Here is a 6,000-nt window from a genome sequence, read left to right as displayed (position 1 = left end):
ATACGTTCCACACACACATGTTCTACACACATGTTCCTCACACACACGTTCCACACACGTTCTACATACGTTCCTCACACACACGTTCTACACACATGTTCCACACGCACGTTCTACACAAATTCCACACACATGTTCCTCACACGCACATTCCACACACGTTCTACATACATTCCACACACACATGTTCTACATACATTCCACACACACATGTTCTACACACATGTTCCTCACACACACGTTCCACACACACGTTTTACATACGTTCCACACACACATGTTCTACACACACGTTCCAGACACACATGTTCTACACACACATGTTCCACACACATGTTCTACATACGTTCCACACACACACATGTCCTACACACATGTTCCTCACACACACGTTCCACACACACGTTCTACATACGTTCCACACACACATGTTCTACACACATTCCACACACACGTTCTAATACGTTCCACACACACATGTTCTACACACACGTTCTACATATGTTCTACACATGTATGTTCCACACACACGTTCTACACATGTTCTACAGATATTCTCAACATGTTCTACACATGTTCTACAGACGTTCCATACATACGTTCTACACACACATGTTCTACACTCATGTTCCACACACGTTCCACACACACATGTTCTACACACATGTTCCACACACACATGTTCTACACACATGTTCCACACACACACATTCCACACACACATGTTCTACACACACATGTTCTACACACATATTCCACACACAAACGTTCCACACACACATGTTCCACACACACATGTTTTACACACATGTTCCACACATGTTCCACACACACATGTTCTACACACATGTTCCACACACACACACGTTTAGCACACGTTCAGCACACACGTTCCGCACACACGTTCCACACACACGTTCCGCACACACGTTCCACACACACATGTTCTACACACATGTTCCACACACACATGTTCTACACACATGTTCCACACACATGTTCTACACACATGTTCCACACACACATGTTCCACACACACACGTTCCACACACACACGTTCCACACACACATGTTCTACACACATGTTCCACACACACCTGTTCTACACACAGACACACACACGTTCTACACACATGTTCCACACACACGTTCTACACACACACACGTTCCACACACACGTTCTACACACATGTTCCACACACACACGTTCCACACACGTTCTACACACAAGTTCCACACACACGTTCCACACACACATGTTCTACACACACATGTTCTACACGTTCCACACACACATGTTCCACACACACATGCTCCTTCCACACACACATGTTCCACACACACATGCTCCTTCCACACACACATGTTCCACACACACATGTTCTACACACACGCTCCACACACACATGTTCTACACACACATGTTCTACACGTTCCACACACACATGTTCCACACAAAAGCTCCACACCACAAACATCCTAAGTGAACGCATCCAGACTCCAGGTCTCTGACCTGTAGGACTCTGTCTCTCCTGACAGCTGATTGGACGCCTGGTCACATGGACACATTAATAAAAGCTCATTTCCATCTTCCTCTCTGTGATCAGATTGTCCCATTGTTGACATTTTCAGCAGCAGAGAACATCTTCAGGCTGCTGCAGCAAACCTTCTCTAATTGCTGCAATTTAGAGATATTACAGCGATCCCGTCAGGCCTGTTTGGAGGTGACTAATGAGCATTTTAGAGTGAAATGTCAGGCCTAATTACTGCCTCTGTGCTCCACGCGCACCTCTGAATGACAAAGATTATTTATGTAGCACCTTGTTCTGTTTCCTCAAATTGGGTTTAGGCGATCAGAGGTTGTTTTCCTGTCCAGCAGGGGGCACTGACGGGCTACACCTCCCATGTTCTGCTTCTGCCCTAAAGCCGTATTTATCTAAGCAGCTTTTAGAGTTGGAACAGTAATTCACCCTGAAGCTCCGCATTAATGCACCTTTAAAACGAGCAGTGAAACAACTAAACGTTAGTTAGAGGGTTAGCACTCATCAACTTTAACTCAAACAACACGGCTGACATGGACGGAGGCTGGGTTTGAACCCGCAACCCACCTGCTCCTGAGCGACCTCTGACCCCTGAGCCACGTCGCCATATTAAATGTAAACGTGGTCACTCACAAGCTGAGTGTTAGAGCTTGCTTTATTTGTTCTGAAATGTAAAGTAGTTTGTTGTTGATCATAAATCTGTTTAATAGAACGTCTGGAGGGACGGAGGCACACCTTGTTCAGGTAAAGGTGCAGACGGCGTTTTATTTAGTGATGAGTGTGTGAGGCTCCCTATCTCTCCACTCGTTCTTTTAGCCGCCAGCTCAGCCCTTTTCAAGTGGATCCACTTCAAAGCGCTTTTATTCCTTTTTTGTTAAACACATACAAATGCAGATCCTGTGTGGCATTTGAGGCTGATTTATCAGGCCTCTCCAGTCAGCATGTCCCCAGCAGGACACCGTAGTAAGGATTAAAGGCTATACCTTCTGGAAAAGGTCATTTCACCGTCTTTCTCTTCACTTTTCCCTTGATGATTTTCAGATATGCTCTTCCGTTAACAGCCTTTTGAAAACATCCACTCATATTATGTAAATAAATCATAATTTTGGTAACAATCTAAACATGTTCTGTTGTTTTAGTGACTGAGAGCTCCTGTTCTCTGGTCTGCTCATCAGGACAGGTTTCTTTTCCTTGTCTAGCTGCTGAGAATCGACGGTTCAGAGTCTGAGGGTCACGGCTGATGCTGTTTTCTCCAGGAGCTTGTTGTCAGTTTCCAAGTGTTCTTCAGCCTCCTGGTTATTATGAACTGGTGCTGATGGATATTGGAGTATTTGTGTTGAGGTGTGGCGAGGCTGATGTTTGTTCTAACCTTGGAGTTGTGTTGGCGACATCAGCAGCCGCTACGGGAGCATAGCTGCCGTTCGTCTTTTTGTATAGATCTTACTGAACAGCCTCTTTTCAGAGAAATGCTTTACTTCACACAGGACTCATGACCTAACGGCTAGTCTGGGCAAAGCCTACATCAGAGAGTATTTTTAGCATCTTCATTTGCGCCAAATACTAAAACGTGGAGTTTGTTCCTGCAGGATTATTTTGTAAATGTTCACTCAGCTTCACGGCTGCAGCAGCTCATGTGCAAACCTCAGAGGGATCATGTGATACCAAAACATTAAAGTAAGAAGTTTCTGCTCATTTCACATGATTTTTATTTAGATTTTGTCAAAAAAAAATTCAGAACAGTAAAATCTTCTTTTCAACAGCTTTGATTAAAGCTCCAAACACAACATCATTTGAAAAGGGTTTCTTAATCCCATTCTGCTGCACGCAGACTTTTATTTTGTCATCTCTTCTTAACGTCCAACAAAGCTCGCGAGTCTTGTAGAAATCGAAGGGGGCAGAATGATGGCAAAACACATAGGAAACACAACACACATCTAATAAAAAACTTTTTTATCCACTCACTTCCTTTTTGGTACTGTAGGCTCCCTAGCGGCTCTTCTAGGCTTTTATAGCAGCACTCTGCATTTTCTTCATGTCAATAACTCATTCACTGCCAGCTGTTTAACTGATCAGAAAAGCCTTGACTGCCAGCGCTTGAGTGTTTATGAACCCATCCTGACAGATACAGTCACCCACCCCATGCTCTCACATAAACACACACAACTTAAAGACACAAAATTGTATGTCATACACCCACTCACACTCCCCATACACACCCCAATGACTCAGGACCTAGTACCACTGCACAGAGTGCACAACCGTTCCCGGATCCCAGAGCTAACCCCGTTCTATTAGGCTAATGAGGAGCAGGCATCCCAGCCCAACGCAGAGCCAAACAACCCACCACCTTTTTTCCTAACAGACAAAATGAGGGGGAAGCTGGGATATCACCTTTCAGACACTTTGACAGGTCTTCACATACTCTGCAGCAGAATCCCTGACCAGGTGGACAGGAACACAGTGTGTGGATTTAATTGTCAGGAATGTTGTGTGTGCAGGTGTCAGACGGCACACACCTCATTCTGGACTTCCGATGACCTGTATAGTGAACTCTGTGCAGAAATTAGTAATGAATTAATTGTATATTGGGGTTCCTAGTCATTTTAAAATTTTTTAAACAACTCTGAGACCAGAAATCAAGTCAAAGCTGACTAATAGATCTGCCTCCCAGTTTTCTATAGGAAATGCTGTAGAATCATCTGTTTTGGACAGTCTCATATACTTTAGTCATTTGGGGTGCTTGAGATTCAAGAGGTCTAATACTCTTGTAATCGTTCTTTAAGTTTAAACGTTTCTTTAACTACGGGTTAAATTTGATGATATTCTAAAATTACTAAAACTATTTTTATTCCATCCCAGGAGTGGGGAACTCTGGTCCTCGAGGGCCGGTATCCTGCATGTCTTAGCTCCAACACTTCTGATTCAGTGGTTGATTCACCTGCTCAGCAGCTCATCAGGCTCTGCAGAAGCCTGTTAATCACCTGCTGATTGAAATCAGGTGTGTTGAAGCAGGGTTGATACTAAAATATGCTGGATGGTGGCCCTCGATGGACCAGGGTTCCCCACCCCTGATCTATCCCATACTGGAAACTATTCCGTTAAATGGCATGAAATCCAATCCTTCAAATTGTATGCTAGGGTTAGGCATGGTGAAGATACTCCCACCATGCTGTCAGAGAGGTGCTGATATCAGGACTTTTAAAGCGTTCATGTCTTCTTCTGCTTGAGCTAATGAGTGGTGGGTCTGAAGGCTCCTCTCATTGCAGAGTGCCTGTTCTACAGCTAACCTGGACTCATCTGGTGGGTTATGCTGCAAACATCTTGGTATATATTGCAGCCTGTTGGCTAAGAAATAATGATAAAAGTTGGGTAGATCCAGTCCTCCTCTATCTTTCGTCTTCTGAAGTGTTTTTAAGCTAATTCGTGGAGGTTTATCCTGCCAAAGGAAGTTAGTGATGGAGGAGTCCAGAGACCTAAACCAGTCAGATGGTGGCTTAAAATCGTTGCTTTCAAGACAAAACAATGTGTAACTAAATATGAATGAAGGAGCGAATGGATTCACTCACTCGTTTTTTACTAATCGAAGGGTCAAGTTGAAAAATTGTGACCTAAATCTCGATCAAAATAACCATGATTCTGGTTGTTGTCCATAGATTGAAGCTCTGAACGTAAACGCTCCTCGCTCCTCAGGGTTTGGTGTGAGAAGTCGTTAGACTGAAGGAACCCGACGTTCAGTCAGACCAGGAAGGACTCTCGTCTAGAATGTCTGTTTCTCATTTAAACTTTTTACATTTGGACATAAAACTGCAGCTGTTTCCTTCTCCGTGTTCATCGTGTTGACTCAGTTGGAGGGAGGGAGGGAGGGAGCCAGCATGCTCTGGACTTCTCTTGATACTCTTTTCTGCTGTGTTGAGGCTTGGCGTTGGCTGTGGGGGGTGGCTACATCAGGCGTGTTTGCACATCTGCGTTGTCGATTGCATTGTGCCCCCTCGGCGTTGATGCCTGCTGACAGCTTGACTGAAGGGTTCATGTGTGCACGTACACGTAAGCCGCTTGAAATAACGTTGTGTGGTGCTGGTCGGACTGTCTGGTCGCTTTGTGCCGCATGAAAGGAAAACTTGTGTTTCTGATTCCTGGATCTTGATGCTGTAAATGACCCCAAGGCTCCGAGGCTGGAGCCATTCAAGTAAAGGGAAACAGGATGTGGATGAAGAGGAACCGCGCCTCGTCAGGTGTTTCTAAAGGTTTCTGCTTCAGCAACCTTAAAGCAAAGAGGCCAGAAATGTTTGTTTATTTGGATCTCAGGACTAAAAGTTCCAAGTTTTAAACACAAGCTGATCATTATAATCACTGCTACAGTTGGGAGGTTGCTGGCTTCAGTAAACGGTTGGTTCCCTCTCGGTAAAGGTCAGAAACGGGCGTCAAACAGCAGCTCTTATTATAACCTCCTCATACTGGC

General features: G+C 44.5%; 1 protein-coding gene across 1 annotated transcript in view; it reads left to right on the top strand.

Moving 5' to 3' along the window:
- Positions 1-6,000, top strand: part of pdzd8 (PDZ domain containing 8) — a 58,461-nt gene that overhangs the window by 32,079 nt on the left and 20,382 nt on the right. The window lies entirely within an intron of this gene.

Source organism: Nothobranchius furzeri, chromosome 12, assembly GCF_043380555.1.
Source record: "Nothobranchius furzeri strain GRZ-AD chromosome 12, NfurGRZ-RIMD1, whole genome shotgun sequence".
Lineage (NCBI taxonomy): Eukaryota > Metazoa > Chordata > Actinopteri > Cyprinodontiformes > Nothobranchiidae > Nothobranchius > Nothobranchius furzeri.
Note: the sequence above shows the minus strand (reverse complement) of the source record. Positions and strands in the feature narration are given on the sequence as shown.